Source organism: Antedon mediterranea, chromosome 6, assembly GCF_964355755.1.
Source record: "Antedon mediterranea chromosome 6, ecAntMedi1.1, whole genome shotgun sequence".
Classification (NCBI taxonomy): Eukaryota; Metazoa; Echinodermata; class Crinoidea; order Comatulida; family Antedonidae; genus Antedon; species Antedon mediterranea.
Window position 1 is genome coordinate 8,857,150 of NC_092675.1, and position 15,033 is coordinate 8,872,182.

General features: G+C 35.0%; 24 non-coding genes across 24 annotated transcripts; all 24 read left to right on the plus strand.

Moving 5' to 3' along the window:
- Positions 1–89: 89 nt before the first annotated feature.
- On the plus strand, positions 90–208 carry LOC140053189 (5S ribosomal RNA). The gene has a single exon (XR_011846049.1). It is a non-coding gene; the product is annotated as a 5S ribosomal RNA (ribosomal RNA).
- Positions 209–326: 118 nt separating this feature from the next.
- On the plus strand, positions 327–445 carry LOC140052801 (5S ribosomal RNA). The gene has a single exon (XR_011845716.1). It is a non-coding gene; the product is annotated as a 5S ribosomal RNA (ribosomal RNA).
- Positions 446–563: 118 nt separating this feature from the next.
- Positions 564–682, plus strand: LOC140052846 (5S ribosomal RNA). Its single transcript, XR_011845761.1, has one exon. It is a non-coding gene; the product is annotated as a 5S ribosomal RNA (ribosomal RNA).
- A 117-nt stretch (positions 683–799) lies between these two features.
- Positions 800–918, plus strand: LOC140053190 (5S ribosomal RNA). The gene has a single exon (XR_011846050.1). It is a non-coding gene; the product is annotated as a 5S ribosomal RNA (ribosomal RNA).
- A 795-nt stretch (positions 919–1,713) lies between these two features.
- On the plus strand, positions 1,714–1,832 carry LOC140053191 (5S ribosomal RNA). The gene has a single exon (XR_011846052.1). It is a non-coding gene; the product is annotated as a 5S ribosomal RNA (ribosomal RNA).
- Positions 1,833–2,656: 824 nt separating this feature from the next.
- Positions 2,657–2,775, plus strand: LOC140053192 (5S ribosomal RNA). The gene has a single exon (XR_011846053.1). It is a non-coding gene; the product is annotated as a 5S ribosomal RNA (ribosomal RNA).
- A 117-nt stretch (positions 2,776–2,892) lies between these two features.
- Positions 2,893–3,011, plus strand: LOC140053194 (5S ribosomal RNA). Its single transcript, XR_011846055.1, has one exon. It is a non-coding gene; the product is annotated as a 5S ribosomal RNA (ribosomal RNA).
- A 795-nt stretch (positions 3,012–3,806) lies between these two features.
- Positions 3,807–3,925, plus strand: LOC140053195 (5S ribosomal RNA). Its single transcript, XR_011846056.1, has one exon. It is a non-coding gene; the product is annotated as a 5S ribosomal RNA (ribosomal RNA).
- Positions 3,926–4,042: 117 nt separating this feature from the next.
- Positions 4,043–4,161, plus strand: LOC140053197 (5S ribosomal RNA). The gene has a single exon (XR_011846057.1). It is a non-coding gene; the product is annotated as a 5S ribosomal RNA (ribosomal RNA).
- Positions 4,162–4,957: 796 nt separating this feature from the next.
- LOC140052920 (5S ribosomal RNA) lies at positions 4,958–5,076 on the plus strand. Its single transcript, XR_011845831.1, has one exon. It is a non-coding gene; the product is annotated as a 5S ribosomal RNA (ribosomal RNA).
- Positions 5,077–5,194: 118 nt separating this feature from the next.
- On the plus strand, positions 5,195–5,313 carry LOC140053464 (5S ribosomal RNA). The gene has a single exon (XR_011846325.1). It is a non-coding gene; the product is annotated as a 5S ribosomal RNA (ribosomal RNA).
- Positions 5,314–6,109: 796 nt separating this feature from the next.
- On the plus strand, positions 6,110–6,228 carry LOC140052921 (5S ribosomal RNA). The gene has a single exon (XR_011845832.1). It is a non-coding gene; the product is annotated as a 5S ribosomal RNA (ribosomal RNA).
- A 118-nt stretch (positions 6,229–6,346) lies between these two features.
- On the plus strand, positions 6,347–6,465 carry LOC140053465 (5S ribosomal RNA). Its single transcript, XR_011846326.1, has one exon. It is a non-coding gene; the product is annotated as a 5S ribosomal RNA (ribosomal RNA).
- A 117-nt stretch (positions 6,466–6,582) lies between these two features.
- LOC140053198 (5S ribosomal RNA) lies at positions 6,583–6,701 on the plus strand. Its single transcript, XR_011846058.1, has one exon. It is a non-coding gene; the product is annotated as a 5S ribosomal RNA (ribosomal RNA).
- An 825-nt stretch (positions 6,702–7,526) lies between these two features.
- On the plus strand, positions 7,527–7,645 carry LOC140053199 (5S ribosomal RNA). The gene has a single exon (XR_011846059.1). It is a non-coding gene; the product is annotated as a 5S ribosomal RNA (ribosomal RNA).
- A 117-nt stretch (positions 7,646–7,762) lies between these two features.
- LOC140053201 (5S ribosomal RNA) lies at positions 7,763–7,881 on the plus strand. Its single transcript, XR_011846061.1, has one exon. It is a non-coding gene; the product is annotated as a 5S ribosomal RNA (ribosomal RNA).
- Positions 7,882–8,676: 795 nt separating this feature from the next.
- LOC140052923 (5S ribosomal RNA) lies at positions 8,677–8,795 on the plus strand. The gene has a single exon (XR_011845834.1). It is a non-coding gene; the product is annotated as a 5S ribosomal RNA (ribosomal RNA).
- Positions 8,796–8,913: 118 nt separating this feature from the next.
- Positions 8,914–9,032, plus strand: LOC140053467 (5S ribosomal RNA). Its single transcript, XR_011846327.1, has one exon. It is a non-coding gene; the product is annotated as a 5S ribosomal RNA (ribosomal RNA).
- Positions 9,033–9,150: 118 nt separating this feature from the next.
- LOC140053468 (5S ribosomal RNA) lies at positions 9,151–9,269 on the plus strand. The gene has a single exon (XR_011846328.1). It is a non-coding gene; the product is annotated as a 5S ribosomal RNA (ribosomal RNA).
- A 118-nt stretch (positions 9,270–9,387) lies between these two features.
- On the plus strand, positions 9,388–9,506 carry LOC140052847 (5S ribosomal RNA). The gene has a single exon (XR_011845762.1). It is a non-coding gene; the product is annotated as a 5S ribosomal RNA (ribosomal RNA).
- A 117-nt stretch (positions 9,507–9,623) lies between these two features.
- LOC140053202 (5S ribosomal RNA) lies at positions 9,624–9,742 on the plus strand. The gene has a single exon (XR_011846063.1). It is a non-coding gene; the product is annotated as a 5S ribosomal RNA (ribosomal RNA).
- A 3,287-nt stretch (positions 9,743–13,029) lies between these two features.
- On the plus strand, positions 13,030–13,148 carry LOC140053203 (5S ribosomal RNA). Its single transcript, XR_011846064.1, has one exon. It is a non-coding gene; the product is annotated as a 5S ribosomal RNA (ribosomal RNA).
- An 824-nt stretch (positions 13,149–13,972) lies between these two features.
- Positions 13,973–14,091, plus strand: LOC140053204 (5S ribosomal RNA). The gene has a single exon (XR_011846065.1). It is a non-coding gene; the product is annotated as a 5S ribosomal RNA (ribosomal RNA).
- Positions 14,092–14,208: 117 nt separating this feature from the next.
- LOC140053205 (5S ribosomal RNA) lies at positions 14,209–14,327 on the plus strand. Its single transcript, XR_011846066.1, has one exon. It is a non-coding gene; the product is annotated as a 5S ribosomal RNA (ribosomal RNA).
- The last annotated feature ends 706 nt before the right edge of the window (positions 14,328–15,033 follow it).

Consider the following 15,033-nt stretch of genomic DNA (forward strand, 5'->3'; position numbering starts at 1 on the left):
ACAATGTTTATTTTACCTTTCAATTATGTTTTTTGACAGTAACTATAAGATCTTTCTCAGTTATAATCTTGAACCGCAAGTAACCGAATGTCTACAACCATACCACGTTGAAAACACCGGTTCTCGTCCGAACACCGCAGTTAAACAACGTCGGGCCTGGTTAGTACTTGGATGGGAGACCGCCTGGGAATACCTGGTGTCGTAGACCTATGTTTAACTTTTTTAAATTATACTAAACAATGTTTATTTTACCTTTCAATTATGTTTTTATGACAGAAACTATAAGATCTTTCTCAGTTATAATCTTGAACCGCAAGTAACCGAATGTCTACAACCATACCACGTTGAAAACACCGGTTCTCCTCCGAACACCGCAGTTAAACAACGTCGGGCCTGGTTAGTACTTGGATGGGAGACCGCCTGGGAATACCTGGTGCCGTAGACCTATGTTTAACTTTTTTAAATTATACTAAACAATGTTTATTTTACCTTTCAATTATGTTTTTATGACAGTAACTATAAGATCTTTCTAAGTTATAATCTTGAACCGCAAGTAACCGAACGTCTACAACCATACCACGTTGAAAACACCGGTTCTCCTCCGAACACCGCAGTTAAACAACGTCGGGCCTGGTTAGTACTTGGATGGGAGACCGCCTGGGAATACGTGGTGTCGTAGACCTATGTTTAACTTTTTTAAATTATACTAAACAATGTTTATTTTACCTTTCAATTATGTTTTTTGACAGTAACTATAAGATCTTTCTCAGTTATAATCTTGAACCGCAAGGAACCGAATGTCTACAACCATACCACGTTGAAAACACCGGTTCTCGTCCGAACACCGCAGTTAAACAACGTCGGGCCTGGTTAGTACTTGGATGGGAGACCGCCTGGGAATACCTGGTGTCGTAGACCTATGTTTAACTTTTTTAAATTATACTAAACAATGTTTATTTTACCTTTCAATTATGTTTTTTGACAGTAACTATAAGATCTTTCTCAGTTATAATCTTGAACCGCAAGTAACCGAATGTCTACAACCGTACCAGGTTGCCTAGCCTGTGAATATCTGTTGTCGTACACCTGTTTTTATCTTTTTAATAATCCTAAAATATAGTCTCGTTTAAGTGTTTCTATTTTCCAAAAATGTGTTTATACTGTTGATGATAGTATAAGTAAATAAATTCAAACTGTAACCGCAATTAATCGAAAGTTTTTCAACTAAACTGCATTGAAAACAACGGTTCTCGTCCGATCACTGAAGTTAAACAAGTTGTTGTTCAAAGACATGTTTGTTGTTGTATGTTGCTGCTGTGGTGACGGTACAAACGTCACTGTACTACGCGGGCGTCCACTTGTGTGCGCGTTTGATTCTTAGCAACAACGCGGCCTGAATCTTTTGTACATGCCGCTATTGTGTTATGCTTCTTTGTACAGTGTTATTGTTTCCTTTATATTATCTTTTTAAGAACCTCAGTATAACTTTTTAAATTATACTAAACAAAGTTGAATTTACCTTTCAAGTATGTGTTTCTTCAACAGAAGTGGGTGTAAATACCAACGTCATGGTTTCAGCAGCTGCTAATTTCAATCCTAGAAAATGTTCTATAATAAATGAACAAAACTATTAGATTATAGGATATATATATTTATAGAGATTTTGACAGTGAATATAAGATGTATATATACTTGAACCGCAAGTAACCGAACGTCTACAACCATACCACGTTGAAAACACCGGTTCTCGTCCGAACACCGCAGTTAAACAACGTCGGGCCTGGTTAGTACTTGGATGGGAGACCGCCTGGGAATACCTGGTGTCGTAGACCTATGTTTAACTTTTTTAAATTATACTAAACAATGTTTATTTTACTTTCAATTATGTTTTTTGACAGTAACTATAAGATCTTTCTCAGTTATAATCTTGAACCGCAAGTAACCGAATGTCTACAACCGTACCAGGTTGCCTAGCCTGTGAATATCTGTTGTCGTACACCTGTTTTTATCTTTTTAATAATCCTAAAATATAGTCTCGTTTAAGTGTTTCTATTTTCCAAAAATGTGTTTATACTGTTGATGATAGTATAAGTAAATAAATTCAAACTGTAACCGCAATTAATCGAAAGTTTTTCAACTAAACTGCATTGAAAACAACGGTTCTCGTCCGATCACTGAAGTTAAACAAGTTGTTGTTCAAAGACATGTTTGTTGTTGCAGGGAGTTGTAACAACTCCCTGGTTGTTGTATGTTGCTGCTGTGGTGACGGTACAAACGTCACTGTACTACGCGGGCGTCCACTTGTGTGCGCGTTTGATTCTTAGCAACAACGCGGCCTGAATCTTTTGTACATGCCGCTATTGTGTTATGCTTCTTTGTACAGTGTTATTGTTTCCTTTATATTATCTTTTTAAGAACCTCAGTATAACTTTTTAAATTATACTAAAAAAAGTTGAATTTACCTTTCAAGTATGTGTTTCTTCAACAGAAGTGGGTGTAAATACCAACGTCATGGTTTCAGCAGCTGCTAATTTCAATCCTAGAAAATGTTCTATAATAAATGAACAAAACTATTAGGTTATAGGATATATATATTTATAGAGATTTTGACAGTGAATATAAGATGTATATATACTTGAACCGCAAGTAACCGAACGTCTACAACCATACCACGTTGAAAACACCGGTTCTCGTCCGAACACCGCAGTTAAACAACGTCGGGCCTGGTTAGTACTTGGATGGGAGACCGCCTGGGAATACCTGGTGTCGTAGACCTATGTTTAACTTTTTTAAATTATACTAAACAATGTTTATTTTACCTTTCAATTATGTTTTTTGACAGTAACTATAAGATCTTTCTAAGTTATAATCTTGAACCGCAAGTAACCGAACGTCTACAACCATACCACGTTGAAAACACCGGTTCTCGTCCGAACACCGCAGTTAAACAACGTCGGGCCTGGTTAGTACTTGGATGGGAGACCGCCTGGGAATACCTGGTGTCGTAGACCTATGTTTAACTTTTTTAAATTATACTAAACAATGTTTATTTTACCTTTCAATTATGTTTTTTGACAGTAACTATAAGATCTTTCTCAGTTATAATCTTGAACCGCAAGTAACCGAATGTCTACAACCGTACCAGGTTGCCTAGCCTGTGAATATCTGTTGTCGTACACCATTTTTTATCTTTTTAATAATCCTAAAATATAGTCTCGTTTAAGTGTTTCTATTTTCCAAAAATGTGTTTATACTGTTGATGATAGTATAAGTAAATAAATTCAAACTGTAACCGCAATTAATCGAAAGTTTTTCAACTAAACTGCATTGAAAACAACGGTTCTCGTCCGATCACTGAAGTTAAACAAGTTGTTGTTCAAAGACATGTTTGTTGTTGTATGTTGCTGCTGTGGTGACGGTACAAACGTCACTGTACTACGCGGGCGTCCACTTGTGTGCGCGTTTGATTCTTAGCAACAACGCGGCCTGAATCTTTTGTACATGCCGCTATTGTGTTATGCTTCTTTGTACAGTGTTATTGTTTCCTTTATATTATCTTTTTAAGAACCTCAGTATAACTTTTTAAATTATACTAAACAAAGTTGAATTTACCTTTCAAGTATGTGTTTCTTCAACAGAAGTGGGTGTAAATACCAACGTCATGGTTTCAGCAGCTGCTAATTTCAATCCTAGAAAATGTTCTATAATAAATGAACAAAACTATTAGGTTATAGGATATATATATTTATAGAGATTTTGACAGTGAATATAAGATGTATATATACTTGAACCGCAAGTAACCGAACGTCTACAACCATACCACGTTGAAAACACCGGTTCTCGTCCGAACACCGCAGTTAAACAACGTCGGGCCTGGTTAGTACTTGGATGGGAGACCGCCTGGGAATACCTGGTGTCGTAGACCTATGTTTAACTTTTTTAAATTATACTAAACAATGTTTATTTTTCCTTTCAATTATGTTTTTTGACAGTAACTATAAGATCTTTCTCAGTTATAATCTTGAACCGCAAGGAACCGAATGTCTACAACCATACCACGTTGAAAACACCGGTTCTCGTCCGAACACCGCAGTTAAACAACGTCGGGCCTGGTTAGTACTTGGATGGGAGACCGCCTGGGAATACCTGGTGTCGTAGACCTATGTTTAACTTTTTTAAATTATACTAAATAAAGTTTATTTTACCTTTCAATTATATTTTTATGACAGTAACTATAAGATCTTTCTAAGTTATAATCTTGAACCGCAAGTAACCGAATGTCTACAACCGTACCAGGTTGCCTAGCCTGTGAATATCTGTTGTCGTACACCTGTTTTTATCTTTTTAATAATCCTAAAATATAGTCTCGTTTAAGTGTTTCGATTTTCCAAAAATGTGTTTATACTGTTGATGATAGTATAAGTAAATAAATTCAAACTGTAACCGCAATTAATCGAAAGTTTTTCAACTAAACTGCATTGAAAACAACTGTTCTCGTCCGATCACTGAAGTTAAACAAGTTGTTGTTCAAAGACATGTTTGTTGTTGTATGTTGCTGCTGTGGTGACGGTACAAACGTCACTGTACTACGCGGGCGTCCACTTGTGTGCGCGTTTGATTCTTAGCAACAAAGCGGCCTGAATCTTTTGTACATGCCGCTATTGTGTTATGCTTCTTTGTACAGTGTTATTATTTCCTTTATATTATCTTTTTAAGAACCTCAGTATAACTTTTTAAATTATACTAAACAAAGTTGAATTTACCTTTCAAGTATGTGTTTCTTCAACAGAAGTGGGTGTAAATACCAACGTCATGGTTTCAGCAGCTGCTAATTTCAATCCTAGAAAATGTTCTATAATAAATGAACAAAACTATTAGGTTATAGGATATATGTGTTTATAGAGATTTTGACAGTGAATATAAGATTTATATATACTTGAACCGCAAGTAACCGAACGTCTACAACCATACCATGTTGAAAACACCGGTTCTCGTCCGAACACCGCAGTTAAACAACGTCGGGCCTCGTTAGTACTTGGATGGGAGACCGCCTGGGAATACCTGGTGTCGTAGACCTATGTTTAACTTTTTTAAATTATACTAAACAAAGTTTATTTTACCTTTCAATTATGTTTTTATGACAGTAACTATAAGATCTTTCTAAGTTATAATCTTGAACCGCAAGTAACCGAACGTCTACAACCATACCACGTTGAAAACACCGGTTCTCCTCCGAACACCGCAGTTAAACAACGTCGGGCCTGGTTAGTACTTGGATGGGAGACCGCCTGGGAATACCTGGTGTCGTAGACCTATGTTTAACTTTTTTAAATTATACTAAATAAAGTTTATTTTACCTTTCAATTATATTTTTATGACAGTAACTATAAGATCTTTCTAAGTTATAATCTTGAACCGCAAGTAACCGAATGTCTACAACCGTACCAGGTTGCCTAGCCTGTGAATATCTGTTGTCGTACACCTGTTTTTATCTTTTTAATAATCCTAAAATATAGTCTCGTTTAAGTGTTTCGATTTTCCAAAAATGTGTTTATACTGTTGATGATAGTATAAGTAAATAAATTCAAACTGTAACCGCAATTAATCGAAAGTTTTTCAACTAAACTGCATTGAAAACAACTGTTCTCGTCCGATCACTGAAGTTAAACAAGTTGTTGTTCAAAGACATGTTTGTTGTTGTATGTTGCTGCTGTGGTGACGGTACAAACGTCACTGTACTACGCGGGCGTCCACTTGTGTGCGCGTTTGATTCTTAGCAACAAAGCGGCCTGAATCTTTTGTACATGCCGCTATTGTGTTATGCTTCTTTGTACAGTGTTATTATTTCCTTTATATTATCTTTTTAAGAACCTCAGTATAACTTTTTAAATTATACTAAACAAAGTTGAATTTACCTTTCAAGTATGTGTTTCTTCAACAGAAGTGGGTGTAAATACCAACGTCATGGTTTCAGCAGCTGCTAATTTCAATCCTAGAAAATGTTCTATAATAAATGAACAAAACTATTAGGTTATAGGATATATGTGTTTATAGAGATTTTGACAGTGAATATAAGATTTATATATACTTGAACCGCAAGTAACCGAACGTCTACAACCATACCATGTTGAAAACACCGGTTCTCGTCCGAACACCGCAGTTAAACAACGTCGGGCCTCGTTAGTACTTGGATGGGAGACCGCCTGGGAATACCTGGTGTCGTAGACCTATGTTTAACTTTTTTAAATTATACTAAACAAAGTTTATTTTACCTTTCAATTATGTTTTTATGACAGTAACTATAAGATCTTTCTAAGTTATAATCTTGAACCGCAAGTAACCGAACGTCTACAACCATACCACGTTGAAAACACCGGTTCTCCTCCGAACACCGCAGTTAAACAACGTCGGGCCTGGTTAGTACTTGGATGGGAGACCGCCTGGGAATACCTGGTGTCGTAGACCTATGTTTAACTTTTTTAAATTATACTAAACAATGTTTATTTTACCTTTCAATTATGTTTTTTGACAGTAACTATAAGATCTTTCTCAGTTATAATCTTGAACCGCAAGTAACCGAATGTCTACAACCATACCACGTTGAAAACACCGGTTCTCGTCCGAACACCGCAGTTAAACAACGTCGGGCCTGGTTAGTACTTGGATGGGAGACCGCCTGGGAATACCTGGTGTCGTAGACCTATGTTTAACTTTTTTAAATTATACTAAACAATGTTTATTTTACCTTTCAATTATGTTTTTTGACAGTAACTATAAGATCTTTCTCAGTTATAATCTTGAACCGCAAGTAACCGAATGTCTACAACCGTACCAGGTTGCCTAGCCTGTGAATATCTGTTGTCGTACACCTGTTTTTATCTTTTTAATAATCCTAAAATATAGTCTCGTTTAAGTGTTTCTATTTTCCAAAAATGTGTTTATACTGTTGATGATAGTATAAGTAAATAAATTCAAACTGTAACCGCAATTAATCGAAAGTTTTTCAACTAAACTGCATTGAAAACAACGGTTCTCGTCCGATCACTGAAGTTAAACAAGTTGTTGTTCAAAGACATGTTTGTTGTTGCAGGGAGTTGTAACAACTCCCTGGTTGTTGTATGTTGCTGCTGTGGTGACGGTACAAACGTCACTGTACTACGCGGGCGTCCACTTGTGTGCGCGTTTGATTCTTAGCAACAACGCGGCCTGAATCTTTTGTACATGCCGCTATTGTGTTATGCTTCTTTGTACAGTGTTATTGTTTCCTTTATATTATCTTTTTAAGAACCTCAGTATAACTTTTTAAATTATACTAAAAAAAGTTGAATTTACCTTTCAAGTATGTGTTTCTTCAACAGAAGTGGGTGTAAATACCAACGTCATGGTTTCAGCAGCTGCTAATTTCAATCCTAGAAAATGTTCTATAATAAATGAACAAAACTATTAGGTTATAGGATATATATATTTATAGAGATTTTGACAGTGAATATAAGATGTATATATACTTGAACCGCAAGTAACCGAACGTCTACAACCATACCACGTTGAAAACACCGGTTCTCGTCCGAACACCGCAGTTAAACAACGTCGGGCCTGGTTAGTACTTGGATGGGAGACCGCCTGGGAATACCTGGTGTCGTAGACCTATGTTTAACTTTTTTAAATTATACTAAACAATGTTTATTTTACCTTTCAATTATGTTTTTTGACAGTAACTATAAGATCTTTCTCAGTTATAATCTTGAACCGCAAGGAACCGAATGTCTACAACCATACCACGTTGAAAACACCGGTTCTCGTCCGAACACCGCAGTTAAACAACGTCGGGCCTGGTTAGTACTTGGATGGGAGACCGCCTGGGAATACCTGGTGTCGTAGACCTATGTTTAACTTTTTTAAATTATTAAAATAAAGTTTATTTTACCTTTCAATTATATTTTTATGACAGTAACTATAAGATCTTTCTAAGTTATAATCTTGAACCGCAAGTAACCGAATGTCTACAACCGTACCAGGTTGCCTAGCCTGTGAATATCTGTTGTCGTACACCTGTTTTTATCTTTTTAATAATCCTAAAATATAGTCTCGTTTAAGTGTTTCGATTTTCCAAAAATGTGTTTATACTGTTGATGATAGTATAAGTAAATAAATTCAAACTGTAACCGCAATTAATCGAAAGTTTTTCAACTAAACTGCATTGAAAACAACTGTTCTCGTCCGATCACTGAAGTTAAACAAGTTGTTGTTCAAAGACATGTTTGTTGTTGTATGTTGCTGCTGTGGTGACGGTACAAACGTCACTGTACTACGCGGGCGTCCACTTGTGTGCGCGTTTGATTCTTAGCAACAAAGCGGCCTGAATCTTTTGTACATGCCGCTATTGTGTTATGCTTCTTTGTACAGTGTTATTGTTTCCTTTATATTATCTTTTTAAGAACCTCAGTATAACTTTTTAAATTATACTAAACAAAGTTGAATTTACCTTTCAAGTATGTGTTTCTTCAACAGAAGTGGGTGTAAATACCAACGTCATGGTTTCAGCAGCTGCTAATTTCAATCCTAGAAAATGTTCTATAATAAATGAACAAAACTATTAGGTTATAGGATATATGTGTTTATAGAGATTTTGACAGTGAATATAAGATTTATATATACTTGAACCGCAAGTAACCGAACGTCTACAACCATACCATGTTGAAAACACCGGTTCTCGTCCGAACACCGCAGTTAAACAACGTCGGGCCTCGTTAGTACTTGGATGGGAGACCGCCTGGGAATACCTGGTGTCGTAGACCTATGTTTAACTTTTTTAAATTATACTAAACAAAGTTTATTTTACCTTTCAATTATGTTTTTATGACAGTAACTATAAGATCTTTCTGAGTTATAATCTTGAACCGCAAGTAACCGAATGTCTACAACCATACCACGTTGAAAACACCGGTTCTCCTCCGAACACCGCAGTTAAACAACGTCGGGCCTGGTTAGTACTTGGATGGGAGACCGCCTGGGAATACCTGGTGTCGTAGACCTATGTTTAACTTTTTTAAATTATACTAAACAATGTTTATTTTACCTTTCAATTATGTTTTTATGACAGTAACTATAAGATCTTTCTCAGTTATAATCTTGAACCGCAAGTAACCGAATGTCTACAACCATACCACGTTGAAAACACCGGTTCTCCTCCGAACACCGCAGTTAAACAACGTCGGGCCTGGTTAGTACTTGGATGGGAGACCGCCTGGGAATACCTGGTGTCGTAGACCTATGTTTAACTTTTTTAAATTATACTAAACAATGTTTATTTTACCTTTCAATTATGTTTTTATGACAGTAACTATAAGATCTTTCTAAGTTATAATCTTGAACCGCAAGTAACCGAACGTCTACAACCATACCACGTTGAAAACACCGGTTCTCCTCCGAACACCGCAGTTAAACAACGTCGGGCCTGGTTAGTACTTGGATGGGAGACCGCCTGGGAATACGTGGTGTCGTAGACCTATGTTTAACTTTTTTAAATTATACTAAACAATGTTTATTTTACCTTTCAATTATGTTTTTTGACAGTAACTATAAGATCTTTCTCAGTTATAATCTTGAACCGCAAGGAACCGAATGTCTACAACCATACCACGTTGAAAACACCGGTTCTCGTCCGAACACCGCAGTTAAACAACGTCGGGCCTGGTTAGTACTTGGATGGGAGACCGCCTGGGAATACCTGGTGTCGTAGACCTATGTTTAACTTTTTTAAATTATACTAAACAATGTTTATTTTACCTTTCAATTATGTTTTTTGACAGTAACTATAAGATCTTTCTCAGTTATAATCTTGAACCGCAAGTAACCGAATGTCTACAACCGTACCAGGTTGCCTAGCCTGTGAATATCTGTTGTCGTACACCTGTTTTTATCTTTTTAATAATCCTAAAATATAGTCTCGTTTAAGTGTTTCTATTTTCCAAAAATGTGTTTATACTGTTGATGATAGTATAAGTAAATAAATTCAAACTGTAACCGCAATTAATCGAAAGTTTTTCAACTAAACTGCATTGAAAACAACGGTTCTCGTCCGATCACTGAAGTTAAACAAGTTGTTGTTCAAAGACATGTTTGTTGTTGTATGTTGCTGCTGTGGTGACGGTACAAACGTCACTGTACTACGCGGGCGTCCACTTGTGTGCGCGTTTGATTCTTAGCAACAACGCGGCCTGAATCTTTTGTACATGCCACGTATGTTCGCCGTAATGCAAATATGGAATGTTTACTGGCAAGGTAAAACTCTAGAGGGCGTCGAAGCAGCGAAGCGTGTTAATTGAAAGTTTTCACACAAAATGTTTTCGACACGCGACGCTGAAAGACGATCGTTCCATACATATAAAAGACGTAAAATAAGTAAAAAAAACTCCTCAATGATATCAAACATTAAACTTCTTTTATTCTTAAACTTATTTTCTTAAAACATATGTAGATTTTAAAAATGTTTATATAATATTTTAAGTACTATGACATTTCAAACATTGCTATGCAAACCAGCAAAATGAACATTCTCGTTTCAAAAATTTCGGAAGTAAAATGAGTCATCTAAAATGTTAAATTACAATTAATTCGAAGTTTTTCAAACTATGCAGCGTGGTATATCATCTTGTTTAAATAGTATTGCATCTAATTGTAATTAACACGAGAGAGCAACAATTATTTCACGGGAGTATAATTTGATTGAATTTAGGCTATTTTACACAGCAAAATAGACATGCCTGTGTTAAAGAATAGGCGCGTCTAGGCTATTAGACGCGCGGCGCGCTGGCGGCTAGGCCTAATACAATAAATACATACAGTATCATCATATTAATACTGTACTTTATTAATTAAATTGCCTGGCTGTGCATCTCAATAATGAAATTATGCAAGATAGTAAGTTATGTATGTTTATTATATAAACATACAATATATTATTTCTATTATTACTTCTTATTTTATCTGTAAGACCTGGCCCTATGTACATAGAAATATACCTCCAATATTTGTATGTATTCACACTTTTAAATAATAAATTGTAAATACAGTATAGTAATAAATGTTTTCAATTTTATAAGTCTGTAGTAGGCATTTAAAAGTTTCATTTACACTAATTTTATAAAAATAAATGATATGATTTTGTTTATTTCAGAATGGACAACCATATAAAAAACCTATTTCAGTATGCAGAACATGTGGAGTAAAAAATCATACTTGACCAGATCAAATATACAATTGCCTCCTGTTATATACTGCCCATTTTATAATTATAATAAATAATATATATTTAATAAATTTTAATAGATTAATATTGTTAATACTGTAAGATATTAAAATTCATTACTAAAAACAATGACAATATTTATTGATAGTAATCTTAATTAACTATTCTTCTCATCACAAATTAAAATCATATGAGAGATACATCATAACAATTCCAATATAAATTTTATATTATAACATCATTAATAGTGTATAATCTTCTGCTATTGGGTCTATTCCATTTACCACTTGACAGTGCTTCTTCAACAGCTGGAAAACTAGTCAACTGTACCATATTTTCTGATCATTCGGAAAAATTGCCTCATGCAATAATAGTTAATACACATTTCATCCGACTCCAGACATACCTTTAAAAAAAATATAATAAAAAATAAAAAAAGTGTTATGTGTAATTTATTGGTAATACAATTGCAAATAATACATATTAATTTTATGCATAATTATAAAATAAAAATACTGTAGGCCTACAATGTTTAAAATAAAATGTTGCCTGTTACCAAAATGGAATAACCCAAACCTAGCGTTACTTATACAACAAGTGGATAATACTATTATTAAAGATGGGGAGGTCAGTGTGATGATTAAGGAGCTGAAATAAGGTGATAACAATTTAAACGATATAAAAACAATATTAACATTACTGAACTATAAATATATACTGCAAAACATTAGTTCTTAAACAATTTAAGCTATAACAAACACTAAATTATGAAAATGTGTATAATTCGGAACACATTCCACGAAACACCTAACGATGTGCCTCGCATGATGGGGTGGATATATCCCCAAACTCCAGTCTTTTAAAACTTGTATGTAGGCCTAGGCCTTCGAATCTAGGCCTAGTCGGGATATTTTAAGATATGTGATGAACATTACCTGGCATGGTAGCATTTAACATACATGAGTGTGTTCGGTTGATCGCTAACATACTCAATAAAAACTGTATTTTAGAGGGAAAATAGTGAAATTTCCTCGTTTTTTGTTCCATCACACCTCCACACCGTCAATTGTTGCTCTAAAACCTTTAAACCACATGATTAGCTCAATCACTCATGAATATGTATGAGAATACCTGACCTCACAAAAAACTTCGGAATTTTTTTTATAAAAGTTTAAAAATTGTACGATTTTTGGTTTAAAATTTTAGTACAATTGAGACTGAAAGTAAGATAAATAATAGCTATATTCCGCTTTGTTTTTTCTTTGTATTTTTAGATATTTCGATTAAAAAAGTATAAAGGAAAATAAATAAATTGTTTTAAGGTCAAATATTTATAGAAAGGCTATGAAAAATGCTAGGCCATTTGTTGATCAAAATGTAATCGACCGTTACGCAAAATAAACAAGTGCGCGTGGTTTTTAAACGGCGCGTTAATGCGCATGCGTCAATAGCGAAATTCTCTAGGAAACATACGTGATGCCGCTATTGTGTTATGCTTCTTTGTACAGTGTTATTGTTTCCTTTATATTATCTTTTTAAGAACCTCAGTATAACTTTTTAAATTATACTAAACAAAGTTGAATTTACCTTTCAAGTATGTGTTTCTTCAACAGAAGTGGGTGTAAATACCAACGTCATGGTTTCAGCAGCTGCTAATTTCAATCCTAGAAAATGTTCTATAATAAATGAACAAAACTATTAGATTATAGGATATATATATTTATAGAGATTTTGACAGTGAATATAAGATGTATATATACTTGAACCGCAAGTAACCGAACGTCTACAACCATACCACGTTGAAAACACCGGTTCTCGTCCGAACACCGCAGTTAAACAACGTCGGGCCTGGTTAGTACTTGGATGGGAGACCGCCTGGGAATACCTGGTGTCGTAGACCTATGTTTAACTTTTTTAAATTATACTAAACAATGTTTATTTTACTTTCAATTATGTTTTTTGACAGTAACTATAAGATCTTTCTCAGTTATAATCTTGAACCGCAAGTAACCGAATGTCTACAACCGTACCAGGTTGCCTAGCCTGTGAATATCTGTTGTCGTACACCTGTTTTTATCTTTTTAATAATCCTAAAATATAGTCTCGTTTAAGTGTTTCTATTTTCCAAAAATGTGTTTATACTGTTGATGATAGTATAAGTAAATAAATTCAAACTGTAACCGCAATTAATCGAAAGTTTTTCAACTAAACTGCATTGAAAACAACGGTTCTCGTCCGATCACTGAAGTTAAACAAGTTGTTGTTCAAAGACATGTTTGTTGTTGCAGGGAGTTGTAACAACTCCCTGGTTGTTGTATGTTGCTGCTGTGGTGACGGTACAAACGTCACTGTACTACGCGGGCGTCCACTTGTGTGCGCGTTTGATTCTTAGCAACAACGCGGCCTGAATCTTTTGTACATGCCGCTATTGTGTTATGCTTCTTTGTACAGTGTTATTGTTTCCTTTATATTATCTTTTTAAGAACCTCAGTATAACTTTTTAAATTATACTAAAAAAAGTTGAATTTACCTTTCAAGTATGTGTTTCTTCAACAGAAGTGGGTGTAAATACCAACGTCATGGTTTCAGCAGCTGCTAATTTCAATCCTAGAAAATGTTCTATAATAAATGAACAAAACTATTAGGTTATAGGATATATATATTTATAGAGATTTTGACAGTGAATATAAGATGTATATATACTTGAACCGCAAGTAACCGAACGTCTACAACCATACCACGTTGAAAACACCGGTTCTCGTCCGAACACCGCAGTTAAACAACGTCGGGCCTGGTTAGTACTTGGATGGGAGACCGCCTGGGAATACCTGGTGTCGTAGACCTATGTTTAACTTTTTTAAATTATACTAAACAATGTTTATTTTACCTTTCAATTATGTTTTTTGACAGTAACTATAAGATCTTTCTCAGTTATAATCTTGAACCGCAAGGAACCGAATGTCTACAACCATACCACGTTGAAAACACCGGTTCTCGTCCGAACACCGCAGTTAAACAACGTCGGGCCTGGTTAGTACTTGGATGGGAGACCGCCTGGGAATACCTGGTGTCGTAGACCTATGTTTAACTTTTTTAAATTATACTAAATAAAGTTTATTTTACCTTTCAATTATATTTTTATGACAGTAACTATAAGATCTTTCTAAGTTATAATCTTGAACCGCAAGTAACCGAATGTCTACAACCGTACCAGGTTGCCTAGCCTGTGAATATCTGTTGTCGTACACCTGTTTTTATCTTTTTAATAATCCTAAAATATAGTCTCGTTTAAGTGTTTCGATTTTCCAAAAATGTGTTTATACTGTTGATGATAGTATAAGTAAATAAATTCAAACTGTAACCGCAATTAATCGAAAGTTTTTCAACTAAACTGCATTGAAAACAACTGTTCTCGTCCGATCACTGAAGTTAAACAAGTTGTTGTTCAAAGACATGTTTGTTGTTGTATGTTGCTGCTGTGGTGACGGTACAAACGTCACTGTACTACGCGGGCGTCCACTTGTGTGCGCGTTTGATTCTTAGCAACAAAGCGGCCTGAATCTTTTGTACATGCCGCTATTGTGTTATGCTTCTTTGTACAGTGTTATTGTTTCCTTTATATTATCTTTTTAAGAACCTCAGTATAACTTTTTAAATTATACTAAACAAAGTTGAATTTACCTTTCAAGTATGTGTTTCTTTAACAGAAGTGGGTGTAAATACCAACGTCATGGTTTCAGCAGCTGCTAATTTCAATCCTAGAAAATGTTCTATAATAAATGAAC